Consider the following 16,163-nt stretch of genomic DNA (forward strand, 5'->3'; position numbering starts at 1 on the left):
AGTCAAGATGGGCAGAGGATCACCAATTCCTCCAATGTTTTGGCGAAAAATAGTTATGCAATATCAGAAAGGTTTTTTAATAATTATATTTTCTAGTATATTAAAATAAAATAGAAAAACATTAATTTGTAAGTATTTCACAATAACACAGTTTTTTAATGTGTTGAATGCAGTCTTGATGAGCAGAAGAAAAAAATATAATTACTGATCCCAAATGTTTGAACAATGTCATTTGTGGTAAATTTCAAAATAAAAGGTTTATTAATCAAACAGGGCCTGAGTTTGTTCTGAAACAAGAAGAAGCAGTAAAGGTACATGATTGTTTTGTTGCCGGAAAAATTGGAAACACAATTCATCACTGAAATACTTCCTAAACATTTCAGCTTTCCTTTAAATAATGAGCCAACCAGACAGAGATTGTGGAACTCGGATCAAACGCTGTGTAATCACATCTGAGGGATAGTTTAGAAATGTCTATAATATAGTATATGGGCTATGATTAGAGTAAGAAAAATCATCTTCAGTTCATCTTTTCCCACAAACTTTACTCTTCTGTTCTGCTTCAGATCCTCTTCATGCAAACCAACAAGAGAAGAAGAACGAGACACAGTCTGCTTCACATCTGCTCTTTCTTCAAACTTTATTGATCAGATACACAATTAATAAGATACATAAGGGAGGATGAACAGCAAACTCTGTATTAGTGGGAGAGCATAGCTATTGAGTGACTAATGTATTATTGCAGGCAGCACTTCAATTTTAATGATGAATCAAGACTAGCGTTTAATGCTTTAATAACAGTTATGGTTACAAAATTATGTTAATGATATAGTTGATATACATTTACGTTTTGCTCATTAGCAGATGCTTTTATCCAAAGCGAGGACAATAGAAGCAATCAAAAAATACAAAAGTCTCAGTTAGCCTAAAACGCAGTACACGTAGCAAGGGCTTTTAAATAATATAATAAATAAAATTAAAACATAGAATAGAGAAAGAATTGTGCAAGTTAGTGTTAAAAGTTATATATATATATATATATATATTTTTTTTTTTTTTGTATAATAAATAAAAAGAAAACAGATTGAATACAAAAATAGTAGAAAGCTAGTTAGACTTTTTTTTTAAAGAATAGAATAAGAATAGTGAGTGCTAAAGTTAGAGGGTCAAATAAAGAGATGAGTTTTAAGCCGATTCTTGAAGATGGCTAAGGACTCAGATGCTTGGATTTAGTTGGGGAGGTCATTCCACCAGAAGAGAATATTTTATTTAAAATTTAAAAGTGACTTTGTGCTTCTTCGGGATGGCACAATCATGCAACGTTCACTTGCAGAACACAATCTTCTATAGGGCACATAAGTCTGAAGTAATGGATTTAGGTAAATGGGTGCAGAGCTAGTGGTGGTTTTGGAGGCAATCATTAATGCCTTGAATTTTATGCGAGCAGCTATTGGTAGCCAGTGCAGATTGATAAACAGAGGTGTGACATGTACTCTTTTCAGCTCATAAAAAATGTATCTTGCTGCTGCATTCTGGATTAATTGTAAAGGTTTGATAGAATTGGCTGGAAGACCTGCCAAGAGGGCATTACAATTTTCCAGCCTGGACAGAACAAGAGCTTGAACACAGAGTTTTGCAGCATGTTCTGAAAGAAAGAGCTTGATCTTCTTGATGTTGAATAAAGCAAATGTGCAGGATCGGACAGTTTTAGCAATGTGGTCTGAGAAAATCAATCATAACTCCAAGGTTCTGGTTGTTTTTTATAGGAGTTATGGTTGATGTGCCTAATATGATGGTAAAATTGTGATGAAACGATGGGTTTGCTGGAACCACAAGAAGTTCTGTCTTGGCAAGGTTGAGTTGAAGGTTATGTTCCTTCATCCAGTAAGAAATGTCTGTTAGACAAGCTGAGATGCGAGCAGTTACTGTCAGATCATCACGATGGAATGAGAGGTAGAGTTGAGTGTCATCAGCATAGCAGTGGTATGAAAAGCCATGTTTCTGAATGACAGGACCTTATGATGCCATGTAGACAGAGAAGATAAGTGGTCCAAGAACTGAGCCCTGAGGCACCCCAGAAGTTAGATATTGCAATCAAGCAAGATAAGTATTGAAGATTTGTATTCCACTCTTGCAAGTCTTAGGGCTTCAGCAACTGAGAGGAAGGCAGTCTGAGTTGAATGTCCACTTTTAAAGCCAGATTGGTTGATGTCAAGGAGGTTGTTGTGTGTGAGAAAGACAGAGACTTGGTTGAACACAGCTTGTTCAAGTGTTTTTGCAATGAAAGGAAGAAGGGGAACTGGTCTGTAGTTCTCTAAAAGAGATGGGTTGAGGGTGGGTTTCTTAAGTAGTGGAGTTATACAAGCCTGTCTAAATGATGAAGGAAAAACACCAGTGTGGAGGGATATGTTAATGATGTGAGCGAGTGTAGGTACAACTGCAGGAGAAATGGCTTGAAGGAGATGAGATGGAATAGGATCTAGCGGACAAGTAGTAGATTGAATAGAAAGGATGAGTTTGGAGACTTATGCGTCAGAGAGTGAAGAGAAGGATGTGAATGGGTGTATATACAGATTACAGCTTCCACACAGAGCTAAAGGTGTGTCGGTTAGCAGATCTCTTCCTATTTTCCATCTTAATGGACCAATATTGGTCACACTAACTAGTACTGTAGCCAGTTTCTCAGAAGCAGTGTAAAAGTCTGTGCATTCCAGTAGATAATGAACACTGAGCTGCTTGTCCATCCAGTCTTCTCAGCTTCAGCAGCACAGTCTCTAGTCTTCCGGTGTTAAGAATAGATACTTCATCATATATTTTAAGATACATCTGCTTACACAGTAGTAGATAATAAGTAGTAATTTACACCAAAATACAATAAGTATACTGACTCCCTTACTATTGAAAGATACAGTAACATGTGAAATAGAGAGTGAAAATAAGAGGCACTCCTCACAGGGTTTTTGAGGAAATGTGTGCGGTTCATCCAGTCCAGGGCCTGCTGGGAACATGTGTGTCTCTCTCAGACACACTGATCATCTGTTTGACTGCTGCACTGGCCAGCACTGATCTGAGGAAAGACAGCAGAGCAACACAAAAACAACAAACATATTATTATTCACATTGTAGTATGTCATGTAGGACTCTAGTATAGATAGTAACTCCCCAAGCCCCAAAATTTGTTATTTGGCTAATATATATATATATTTTTTAATAATAATAAAAATAAAATAAAAACATTCCTCCATATCCATCAGATGACTTGGTAGGCCTTGGCATACTTAATTTATTCTTAATAATATTGTGGAAAATGAGCTGCTCTATTAAATGACTGAAGATCTAGATCTTATAGTTTTGAATCCATGGCCAAAAATATTGGCATCACGTAACTCCTGGTAATGACAACATTTGTGATCTCATGATAATTTTGGAATTATTAATTTAGATCTAGCCCTAAAATAAGAGCTATTAACCAAGATGGAGTGACCAGCAACACAGCTGTCATTCATATTTCTGATCTTGATCACTGTGTGGCCCTTTAGAGAGCTCAGTAACATACGAGCTCATCAGCTTTGTCTTGAAATCTGAGCCTAAAGCCTCTCTCTCTCTCTCTCTCTTCATTGTTCAGCATCATCAATGATCTAATTATGCATTTACACTGAGTTGGTTAAAGCAGTAACCCCTCTGCCAAGTCCAGTCCCAGTTTCAGTTCATTGTTGAGTCTAGCAAATGATCCACATCCCCTACTTTTATTTTAATAATAACAGCTGGACTAAGTCTACTGAAGGAAAGGAGATACATAGAAATAACATTGGTAACCAAACAGTTTCTGGTCCCCAATGACTGATGTTTTGTTTTTTTACCTTACTTTAGTTGAGACACATTTTTCAAAGTATCTTTTGTGATCAACAGAAGAAAGAGCTTCATGCAGGTTTAGAACAGCCTGAGTAAATTATGAATAATTTCATTTTTATGTGAACCATACTATTAAAGTGACAGACACAACCAGTGGCAGACTGGGACAGTAAATCAGGCTGGGAATTTGACTCCACCCCAGGCCACCTCTGTTGCTGCAGTCACCACCCAATTCATGTGTCCACCAGACTGATAAACTCTTTGGTTCATTTAGTTGTTTGAATTGGGTTATACTTAAAAAATAAATAAAAATCCTTAGACTATGGACAGGCAAAATAATCAAATGAAGTATCAAGGCATTCACTGTCTCTAACATCTTTCCCTTAATCCCCCTCTCTTTCACTCTGCACATTGAGTTTCTCTGCAATATGAAATAAGCACTTTCAATAATGTATATTAATTAAGCAGCCATCAATTGTATGTCCCAATGATCAAAGTCCTACTACTGATGACCTTATAAATCATAAAAGCACATATATATTTTTCTAAGAGTATAGCCAGCATGTTTAGTTTTGCTTAAACTTTAACTGAAGGTTCCTGCTCTGACTCAAAAGCTGAACTGTCCAGCCCTTCTTGTTCAAAGCAGGAGCACGAGCAGCACTAGTTACTGCTACTGTTGCTTCCTTCGTCACCTTCAAAATAAATAAGCATTGTACACTAGGCTACATATTGTAGGCTAGAAATGAAAAATCAATTTCTGGTCAATTTTTGCACTAAAAAAAATACTGTATCCCCATTATGTAAAACAGTGTGCTAGTTTGTCATTAAGATGCTCTTTTAAAACATCTATCATCATATACATTTATAATATATGTATATATATGTGTATATATATATATATATATATATATATATATATATATATATATATATATATATATTTCTTTTTTTTTTAAAATAGATTTTATCTATTGTAAGTCGCTTTGAATGAAAGCGTCTGCCAAATGATTATGTAAATATTAGGGTGGAACAGTTCAACTTTTTCACAGTTCGGTTTGTTTCATGGTTTTAGAGTCACGGTTTCGGTAGTGTTGTACTGTATGTGCTATGTTTATGGAAAAACTACAGTTTCAAAAAATATATATTTTATCATATCATTAAGAATATTCTAACTACAAGAAACAGCACAAATAAATACAACAGAGTAAAGATACAAAAAATAAACAGATTTTCAGGGCTTTTTTAGGTAGGTCTTGCATTAGCTTTTAACTTAAAGATTATTCTTTATTAAAGTTAAAAAAGCTTTTTAATCAAGAGCAGTGAGTGATTTCTTTCTTGTTGCTGTTCAATTAATATAAAGACTGTCACTGTCAGTGACAAGAGTTAATGATTTGTCCAGTTTTGTTATTTGTTTTATTTTTCTCATCGCTGTTGCAATGTCTGGGAATCCAGAATGCGCTTCCATCAAGAGAAACATATATTAGCTGAACCCCGTTTGTTTTACGTGTTATTTATAGTTAACCATATTACAGATGCTTTGTCAGATTTAAGTTGAACAGCGGTCCCAGCGCGTGACGAACGGTGTGGGGTGAACTGAATGGTTCGGTTTTTTCTGTGAACCGTCCCATCCCTGGTAAATATAAATGCAATTCTGACCGACCTGCTCCCTTACTTGCTGAGTCTGTGGACAGGGCTTTTCTCCTTCTTATACGTTCCGTCTCTGCTCATTCTTTGCGTTTACTGCTCCATTTTTTGCGAGATTTTCTAAGATAAAGCCTGCCTCTGGATATAGCCAATTAGGCAGTGCTTCACTGATGTTTGGTCGTGTGGTGGTGTCATTTTCAATCCGTGATCGCCTGATTTGTAGATTCATAAAACCGTCAATTAATTAGCTGTTGCATACCAGCCTATTGCACGTCAGGCTGATCGACTGCACAGCGGCAGGCCAGAATGACCGTCAGGCCACCGGGAAATGTCCCGGTGCTCATGATGGCCAGTCCGCCTCCGTGGTTCTACAGGTATTGGCCTATTGTTTTATTAACATTTGGTTAGTCTGTAAATATTATATTCCATTAAAAGAGCTTGAGTAGACACAATTATTACATTTTTAGACATGATTAAACAGACAAATTAATATTATAATTTATGTTAGTTATATTTTGAAGTTATATTAGTTTAAAATTCTTAACATACAACGGTTTAAATGTATTTATTTTTTTCAATTTTTAATGATTTTTAAAAGAACTTAATTATGTAAGGATATGTAAATATAGGATTAAGTGTGAAGTTGGTAAACTAATTATTTAATGGGGGGGGGGGATAGGAATAGGATCATGGGGTGACTAAAGATTCCCACCCCTACTCAGTAGTGAGGATTGTAAATTTAGCACATGTGCTGCTTAGGAAATGATGAAGTCCTTCTGCTTGCATCAGTGCTCAGCTAAACGTGTTGGGCTACTGTTTGAGCATCTGTTAGTCTGTGATGCTCTTCCAACATTCAATCAATTCTCCCAGTGTAATCAGTGTCTTCAGTATCAAAGTGTCTTTTTAATGCCATCCACAGCCTTTTGTCTTAATAGATGTTGTTTTCTTGGTAACTGCACTTCTGGTCTAATTATAACCCTAACTGGAATATCAAATTTTACTAAACCTTCACCAGTATCAGGCTGAGACCACAATCTAGTTGGTACCCATTCTTCCATTCCTTTCAGCTGTCCAACTGTTCTTGAATCTATTATTTTACAGAATCTATTATTTCTATTATTTGAATCTATTATTATATTTTATTATTCCATAGACAGACTTGGGATGGCAGAGTTAATTTTAAACCGTTTATTAACAGTAGTGCAGTAACTCAGGCGACTGAGATTAAAAATGTAAGTTACAATGAAAATTAATGAGAGTATGACAACCAGCAGTAGGCGCTTTAGGAGTGGCAGAAATAGTGGTTTCCTCAGTAACAACTGTAAACAAAGCAGTGGTCAGATCATAAACACTACTTTATCAGGCATTATAGGAAAGATAAAATGAAAATGACATAACACGTTCTCAGACAAGCTCAAGCGATGAGACCTGTTTTCTAGGGCTGCAACAAATTATTATTTTGATAATAGATTAATCTAATGATTATTGGGTTAATTAATCAACTAATCATATATTATTTTGCTAATTAATCAATTGAAATGTATTGAATATTCAGATTTTGCAATAGATCTAAATATTGAGTTATACATATTCTAATTATAAATAAAGTTAATCACTTCAGCTTTTGGAAGTGATATTATGTAATTAATTATACAATTAATTTATACAAATAAATATGTTTGGCACACAAATCAAGATGGAAGAAAAACAATCATTTAATTACCTTAAATATGTTTTTGTGGGTCATATGGATAAGAAACAAAATAAAGATTAAGTGATAAGATATTTTATTTTTTGTATAATCTAATATGCACAACATAATCTTAAAATACCTTATTGGGTTTACACTAATAAAAAACCTTTATCATTAGCTAGCTCCGCACCGGAGAGCTGCTTTATAACAGAAAATCAATTTGTAATTCTAACTGAAAGTGACACTGATTCTGGTTTTACATGTTTAATAATATGTAAAGCTGCTTGATTTAAGGCTATCTATAGTACTAAAGTACTAAATGAATAAACTTGACATGACTGGACTGGAGGACTGAACTACTATTAGTCTATTAACAATCTTCTGAATGCAGATCAGCACCCTCGGAATCAGCTGCATTTCTGTCTTCTCCTGAATTTCATCTGGAGAGCTGAATTACAGTATCGTGCTACAGCGCCACACTGGTCAAACCACATTATTGTAGGCTCTTACATTCGATCACATGACATTAAACTACTACTCGACAACAAGTTGTCGATAATGTCAACTAATCATTTGGCCAGGTGACGTTCAACATATAATCTAAAGTAATACTGTCCTTGCAGGTTTTGATGAGATTGTGGATGCTGGGTGGAGGAGAGCACACACCTCTTGGGGACCGGTAAGTAGATAAGTAGTGAATCCACAGGTTGGTTGATCCAAGGGAACAAATAAAGCACACAAACAACAAGGAGGGAGCACAGGAGACACAGACGGAGCAGATTCTTGAAGTCATGTGAGATCAGTAACCTGGTGCCACACTCTAATCAGCTAATTAACTCAAAACACCTGCAAAGGCCTTTAAATGGTCTCTCAGTCAAGTTATGTAGGCTACACAATCACGGGGAAGACATAGAGCTCTGTGTCCAAGCACATTAATAGAGAGGCGAAGGGAAGGAAAAGATGCAGTAGAAAAAAAGTGTACAAGCAATAGAGATAACCGCACCCTGGAGAGGATTGTGAAACAAAACCCATTCAAAAATGTGGGGGAGATTCACAAAGAGTGGACTGCAGCTGGAGTCAGTGCTTCAAGAACCACTACACACCGACGTATTTAAGACATGGGTTTCAGCTTCGCACTCCTTGTGTCAAGGAATTCAACAACAGACAGTATCAAAAGCGTCTCGCTTAAAAAAGGACTGGACTGTTGCTGAGTGGTCCAAAGTTATGTTCTCTGATGAAAGTAAATTTAGCATTTCCTTTGGATATCAGGGTCTGGAGTCTGGAGGAAGAGAGGAGAGGCACACAATCCATGTTGCTTGAGGTCCAGTGTAAAGTTTCCACAGTCAGTGATGGTTTGGGGTGCCAAGTCATCTGCTGGTGTTGGTCCACTGTGTTTTCTGAGGTCAAAGGTCAACATATAGGCATATACCAGGAAGTTTTAGAGAACTTCATGCTTCCTGCTGCTGACCAACTTTATGGAGACGCAGATTTCATTTTCCAACAAGACTTGGCACCTGCACACAGTGCCAAAGCTACCAGCACCTGGTTTAAGGACCATGGTATCCCTGTTCTTAATTTACCAGGAAACTCACGTGACCTTAACCTCATAGAAAATCTATGGGATATTGTGAAGAGGAAGATCCCAAGAATGCATAAGAGCTGAAGGCCACTATCAGAGCAACCTGGGCTCTCATAACACCTGAGCAGTGCCACAGACTGATCGACTCCATGCCACGCCGCATTGCTGCAGTAATTCAGACAAAAGGTGCCCCAACTAAGTATTGAGTGCTGTACATGCTCATACTTTTCAGTTGGCCAAGATTTCTAAAAATCCTTTCTTTATATTGGTCTTAAGTTATATTCTTATTTTCTGAGATACTGATTTTGGGATTTTCCTTAGTTGTCAGTTATAATCATCAGAATTAAAAGAAATAAACATTTAAAAAATATCAGTCTGTGTGTAATAAATGAATATAATATACAAGTTTCACTTTTGAATGGAATTTGTCACAGAAATTTTTTTATGATATTCTAATTATATGACCAGCACCTGTAGATTGAAATTATCACAGGCAAGACATACTAGGGGTGGCACGGTGTCACTGTGTCTGGTTTGTGTTCCCTGGGTAACCACTAGATGTCCTTCTTCCCTATGGTGTCTGTCACTTTCTGAAACACATTCCCCACAATCTCTGTCTTCTCATTGCACTTAGCTGTCACTAATCATTTATCATTGCACTCAGCCCATTCCCCATTAGCGTTTGTCATTTGCCTGTGTATTTATACCCTGTCTGTCTTAGTATGTGCACGGAGTCCTTGTATAGTTCACGTCAATTTTGAAGTCTTGTTCTTGCTCTTGTGTCTTTGTCTGTTTATGTTGTTGGATTGCTACTCTGGTTTTGACCCCTGCCTGGACTGTTTACGATTTGGATTACCCCTAATAAAAGACCTGCACGTGGATCTCTCTGTGTTTTCCTGTATCCTGATCGTGACAGAAGGACTCAGTCTACACGAGATCCAGCGGTATGTCGGAATATGTTTCTTCCCAAGCTACCGAGCGGGAGAGAAGCAATCAGTTTGAGGGAACCCACCTGGTCGTGTTTCGCAGGACCAGGGGAGGTCGCCGAGGAGGGAGTGGTCAAGAGGAGGCTCAGCATCGCTCTCCACCATGGCCCCCCTTCAACCCGGGGCTTATGTGGGACAGATCAGAGCCGCCGTCTCACCATGGCGGACCGAGAAGGGAGAGGAAGCGCACGTCCGCCGAGCCAGCGACACTGCCCAAGATGGCCACCGGTCCAGAGTCATGGCACAAGACGGCTGCTTGTCCAGTGCCTCTGCACAGAATGACAGCCACAGTTGACCCTCCAGAGTCGAGTGAGGCTCCTGTTGACCCTCCAGAATTGAGTCAGGTCCTCGTTGACTTTCCAGAGTCGAGTCAGGTTCTCGTGGATCCTCCAGAGTCGAGGTAGGTTACCGTGGACTCTCCAGAGTCCAGTCAGGTGCTCATGGACCCTCTAGAGTCAGGGCTAGTCACTGTTGACCTTGCAGAGCCAGGGCTAGTCACCATTGACCTTCCAGAGTCAGGGCTAGTCACCATTGACCTTCCAGAGTCAGGGCTAGTCACCGATGACCCTCCAGAGTCAGGGCTAGTCACCGTTTACCCTCCAGAGTCAGGGCTAGTCACCGTTTACCCTCCAGAGTCAGGGCTAGTCACCGTTTACCCTCCAGAGTCAGGGCTAGTCACCATTGACCCTCCAGAGTCAGGGCTAGTCACCGATGACCCTCCAGAGTCAGGGCTAGTCACCGTTTACCCTCCAGAGTCAGGGCTAGTCACCATTGACCCTCCAGTGTCAGGGCTAGTCACCGATGACCCTCCAGAGTCAGGGCTAGTCACCGTTTACCCTCCAGAGTCAGGGCTAGTCACCGTTTACCCTCCAGAGTCAGGGCTAGTCACCGATGACCCTCCAGAGTCAGGGCTAGTCACCGTTTACCCTCCAGAGTCAGGGCTAGTCACCGTTTACCCTCCAGTGTCAGGGCTAGTCACCGATGACCCTCCAGAGTCAGGGCTAGTCACCGTTTACCCTCCAGAGTCAGGGCTAGTCACCGTTTACCCTCCAGAGTCAGGGCTAGTCACCATTGACCCTCCAGAGTCAGGGCTAGTCACCGTTGACCTTCCAGAGCCAGGGCTAGTCACCGTTTACCCTCCAGAGTCAGGGCTAGTCACCATTGACCCTCCAGAGTCAGGGCTAGTCACCGGTGAAATTCAATGACAAGGTCAAGTCACCAGTGTTCTTCATGGGCAAGGTCAAGTCACAACATTTTTGTTTTACATTTGATTACTTTATTAAATTTTTTGTACCTTAAAACTAGACCTACCTAAAAAACAACAACTGAAAATCACTGTTTATTTTTTGTAATTTTCACTCAATTTATTTGTGCTGTTGCTTGTAGTTGGATAGAATATTCTTCTTTTTTTAATTAGAAAGTATAGTTGTTCCATAAGCATAGCACATACCGATCTGTACCGAAACCGTGACTCTAAAACCGTGAAACAAACAGAACCATGAAAAAGTTTAACTGTGCCACCCCAGCACACAAAATCATAAGATATGTTTTTTTCTTTGGAAAATGTTAGGATTTTTCAGCTTGTTTCATTGTTAATCTAACATTATTTACATACAAAATAAAACATGAAATTTAATTTAGAGTTTCTAGTATCTTCAATACCACGACTTAGGTGTTCTTGAGCAAGGCATCGAACCCCCAACTGCTCCCCGGGCGCCGCAGCATAAATGGCTGCCCACTGCTCCGGGTGTGTGCTCACAGTGTGTGTGTGTGTGTTCACTGCTCTGTGTGTGTGCATTTCGGATGGGTTAAATGCAGAGCACAAATTCTGAGTATGGGTCACCATACTTGGCTGAATGTCACTTCACTTTCACTTACTTTACAGTTATGGCAGGATCTGGTAGTAATTGTCACAATGTAGAAATATACTTCATCTTCTTCTAACAAAATGTTAGGTGTAGAATAAGATTACTGTTATTCTACTCTATTATTCACAACGAAGGAAAAATCAAAGGGATAGTTCACACAAAAATTATAATTAGCCCATGATTTACTCACCCTCAAGCCATCCTAGGTGTATATGACTTTCTTCTTTCAGACAAATCCAATCAGAGTTATATTAAAAATTGTCCTGCCTCTTCTAAGCTTTATAATGGCAGTGGGCGGGAGTATCTGTTCAACAGTCCAAAAGAAGTCCAATAAAGTGCATCCATCCATAATAAAAAGTGCCTCACACGGCTCCGGGGGGTTAATAAAGGCCTTCTGTAGTGAATCCATGCATTTTGTAAGAATCATATCCATATTTAAAACATTATAACCACTTTTCTGTAGAGCTGTAGCACGCAGAAGTCATTCCGGGCAGATGACCTAGGATGTATGCGTAGCCTACAAAACAAAACAAAAAAATACCATTAAAATATTTTGTAAATTTAAGATTTTAAATAAAAGCTTGACACTTTAACTTTTTAGTAACACTTTCCAATAAAGTCTAATTTGTTCTCAGAATATAATGATTTACATTATATTATTGCAGCATTATTTATTCATCTTTTTTAGTGTTCAAATTTATAAAAAGTTCAATTAACATTAAGATTTATAAATATTGTACAAGTATTAATCATTGTTCAGTGCACATTTATCAAGAGTTTTAGTTTCGATTTGTCTCAAATAATCCAAATACCCCATTTTGCTGATTAAAATATCCTTGTTTTTTAGAAGCAGAGATTAGAGACAATGACAATAAAATAAGTGTTTCTCACCTGTCAGAACATACACTGACAATCACAGGAACCACAATCACAGGATCCACAATCACAGGATCCACAATCACATGAGCCAGAATCACAGGAGCCACAATCACAGGAGCCACAATCACAGGATCCACAATCACATGAGCCAGAATCACAGGAGCCAGAATCACCAGGACCATAATCACTGTGGCCAGAATCACAAGGGAAGCAATACCAGGGGGCGCGCTCTTTCAAAGGCATTTCAGGCGCCTCAGGTGTCTTCTCCTCCACAATCAGTTGTTTAGGTTTAGGACTGATAGTTATTGTATGACAATGACATTGGCATTTACTGCAATCCTTTTGGCATTTACATCCTTCTTTGCTGTTCTCAAACTCCATGGTAGGTTGAAGTGATCCGGTTGAACCTGTGAGCAGATTCAGAAATATTCTCAACTCTTACAGGAAATCTTGTATCTTGTGTGAATCAGGGTGTGGATTGCATTAAAGCTCTCTCAGGATTGCACTGAGCATGTGCATTATGCCTCTCTATCTCTCTCTGTCAAACACACACACACACACACACACACACAAACACCTCATAATGTTACTTAGACTAAATTATTAAAACATTCAAGATGCACTTTAGACCTGTAAAAGAGAAGAACCAATTACACTGGAGAAAATGATGTAATCATATCATGCTATCATTGCTCATTTCCTATATAAAGTGCTGTAATTGTTGAGAGTTGTTCTAATGTGTCTCTCGACTGGCCGCTAATAAACATTCATACAAAAACATACTTGGGGCGCGGGGTCTTCTCTCATAAAAAAGAAAACATTCTCATATATTTGAAACCAGTATATAAATTGTTTTAAATATGTTGAAAAATATAAAAATATTATTGTGTCAAAAGATTACAATATAATGAACATGTAAGGAACAGTTATCTTTCATATCCTGAATAATATGTGACAATATATGTCCTATGTTAACATGCTAGTAAAGAAATGTAAAGGAAGGTTCTGATGAAAGACGAGACATGCTAACAGTGTCCAAACAGTCCAAAACATTATGTAGCTCGATATGATACACACTACACACTACTCATAGGATAAAGAACCAAAGCTACCCTACTGAAAAAGTAGCTAGTTCCACTACATTACTACCAAAAAGCAGCTACACTGTAAAAAAAGTCTGTAAATTAAACAGCAATATACAGTTGAAATGCTACTGTATTAAACCTTATTTCATAAAACATGCGACAACTGAAGAGTTTACAGTGGAAAAACTGTAATTAGTTTTACGTAGTAAGAGGTAGAATTTAAGAATTTAACAGGTAAAAACCTATGAAAATATGGGTTATGGTATGTAGTGATGGCCGATTCGTGAACGAATCGTTCAATTTAACCGGTTCTTCTTAGTGAACCGGTTGAACCAGTTCACCAAATCGAACTGAATCGTTTGAAACGGTTCACGTCTCCAATAAGCATTAATCCACAAATTACTTAAGCTGTTAACTTTTTAACGTGATTGACACTCCCTCTGAGTCAGAATAAACCAATATCCCGGGGTAATCCAGTTACTCAAACAGTACACTGAATGAAATGCTGTGAAGACCGAACTGAAGATGAACACCGAGCCGATCAGATAATGAACAAACACGCCCACTGCTGGAGCAGTTCTTGTTCTCGAGTCAAGAACCGGTTGCTTCGGTTTTCGGATCACCAGTACACTCAACCGAGAATCGTTTCTGTCGGACGCGTCCGAATTTAGAACCGATGAACTGTTGATACTGCGCATGCATGTAATTTTTTAAGTATTTTGTTAAACATCGGAAAGTGTGAAAAAATAACTATATTTTATTTTGATTTTTTTTTTTTTTTTTTAGATGAATGTTTCCAATCTGTATATTGTATATAATGTATAGGCCAAATGGGTTTTCAGGGAAGTTGGACAATAATTAAGACTCTAAAGACTCTTATGTTTAATAGGAATAAGGGATGATTTATGAGATATCTGTACTGTATTTATAGTTAATGATGACATTCACAAATTGAGTTTGTAGTAAACAGAACATGAACACGAGTAGAGCAGCTGATGATACTGAACTGCAGCACGTGCCGGTTAGAGCGATTCTCGTTCTCGAGTCAAGAACCGGTTGCATCGGTTTTCGGATCATCAGTACACTCAACCGAGAATCGTTTCTGTCGGACGCGTCCGAATTGAGAACCGATGAACTGATGATACTGCGCATGCGCGATTCAGCGTGAAGCCAACTGACTCACAGCATGTCTCTGAACCGAAGGGATTCTTTTGGTGATTGATTCTGATTCTGTACTAGTAATGTTATGAGCGCGGGTATTTCGAGGGCTTGGATGAAGGGCAATCTGGCGAAACGTAAGTTCATTTAATAACAAATACATCACAATGGATTATGTTTAGTAAGTGGATCAGGGTTTCTGCGCTGATGACACCTAATTTATTTACTTTATATCTTCAAAACTTAAATCCTCATATGCACATTATTGCTGTTACTGTATTTGGGTGTTGTTGCAAAATTCAAATGTAAACTTTTCATGATTATGAGGTTAACTGACTAAAGTTATGATTACTGACTTTATATATTTTAATGTTTGATAGACGTGACGCCATTACGTCATCACCAATGACGTCATTACGTCGAGCGTCAAAGGCGGTGAACCGTTTTTTTCAACCGGTTTATTGAATCAAACCGTCTGAAAGAACCGGTTCGCGGAAAAGAATCGAACTTCCCATCACTAATGGTATGGACAATGAACACACACTGTAAAAAATTATTTAGCAGTTTAGTTGTTTCAATGAATTTTTTTATGTTGACACAACTTGCAGTTACTGAATTTGTTCATTCAACTAAAAATTTAAATTTTTCAGTGTCTCAACTAGTTTGAAAGTTGACTGAACTAGGTTATTTGTCCTCATAACTTAAAAAAATGTGTTGACTCAATTCAATAGCAATATCATGTTCACAACATAACTTACCACGAGATCTTGTCATTCTCGTGAAGGCTGTTGAAGACAGAAGAAGGTCGTCAGCAATACTAGTCAGTTTCTCCTCCAAGTTTGGACATTTTACTAGAATACAGCTTTGGTAAGTAAAATATTCGTATTTATTGGCTTAATGTGTAAAATCACATTTGTTGTCTCAAAATACAGGCGGTTCCACAGTATTCTCCATATAAATATTAAAACAGATATTCTCCCATGCGGGACAGCAGAGCTGAACTTATGTGGAGAATGATAAAAATACAGTTTGTATGTATTATTTGAGCCCAGGGCTGCGTTAGAAACCGTTCAAACAGAGCGCTAGAGCTCAACGGATCACTGTATGGATTAAGAACGGCGGGAATAAAAAAAAATGAACTGCTCTAAACCTGACAGCGTAAGACATCCGTCAGAATATACATCGATGAAAAATTAGGAGAAAAAAGAAGATTACTACTCGAACTGTGTCTTTTCTGCATGTTATAAGGGAAACTAATGAGCAGCATAGATGAGCACCTCCCTCAGAGTTCTTCTGGAGCGCGTAACTTAACGTTACATTTGATATCGCTGACATAAACTTAGTCTACGGTTCAGATGAAGTTCTGAAGGTAGCGTTGCAAACTCTTCTTTCAGTTTTCTGAAGTAACGTTAGTCATTC

General features: G+C 38.2%; 1 long non-coding RNA gene across 1 annotated transcript in view; it reads right to left on the minus strand.

The window, feature by feature from the left end:
• Positions 1-615: 615 nt before the first annotated feature.
• LOC128026707 (uncharacterized) overlaps positions 616-16,163 on the minus strand; it is a 35,980-nt gene continuing 20,432 nt past the window's right edge. The window contains exons 2-4 of the long non-coding RNA XR_008186484.1: positions 12,514-12,908; positions 11,813-12,139; positions 616-3,067 (exon numbers count right to left, since the gene is read on the minus strand). This is a non-coding gene — a long non-coding RNA (uncharacterized LOC128026707). The remainder of the gene's footprint in view (positions 3,068-11,812; positions 12,140-12,513; positions 12,909-16,163) is intronic.

Source organism: Carassius gibelio, chromosome A13 (assembly GCF_023724105.1).
Source record: "Carassius gibelio isolate Cgi1373 ecotype wild population from Czech Republic chromosome A13, carGib1.2-hapl.c, whole genome shotgun sequence".
Lineage (NCBI taxonomy): Eukaryota > Metazoa > Chordata > Actinopteri > Cypriniformes > Cyprinidae > Carassius > Carassius gibelio.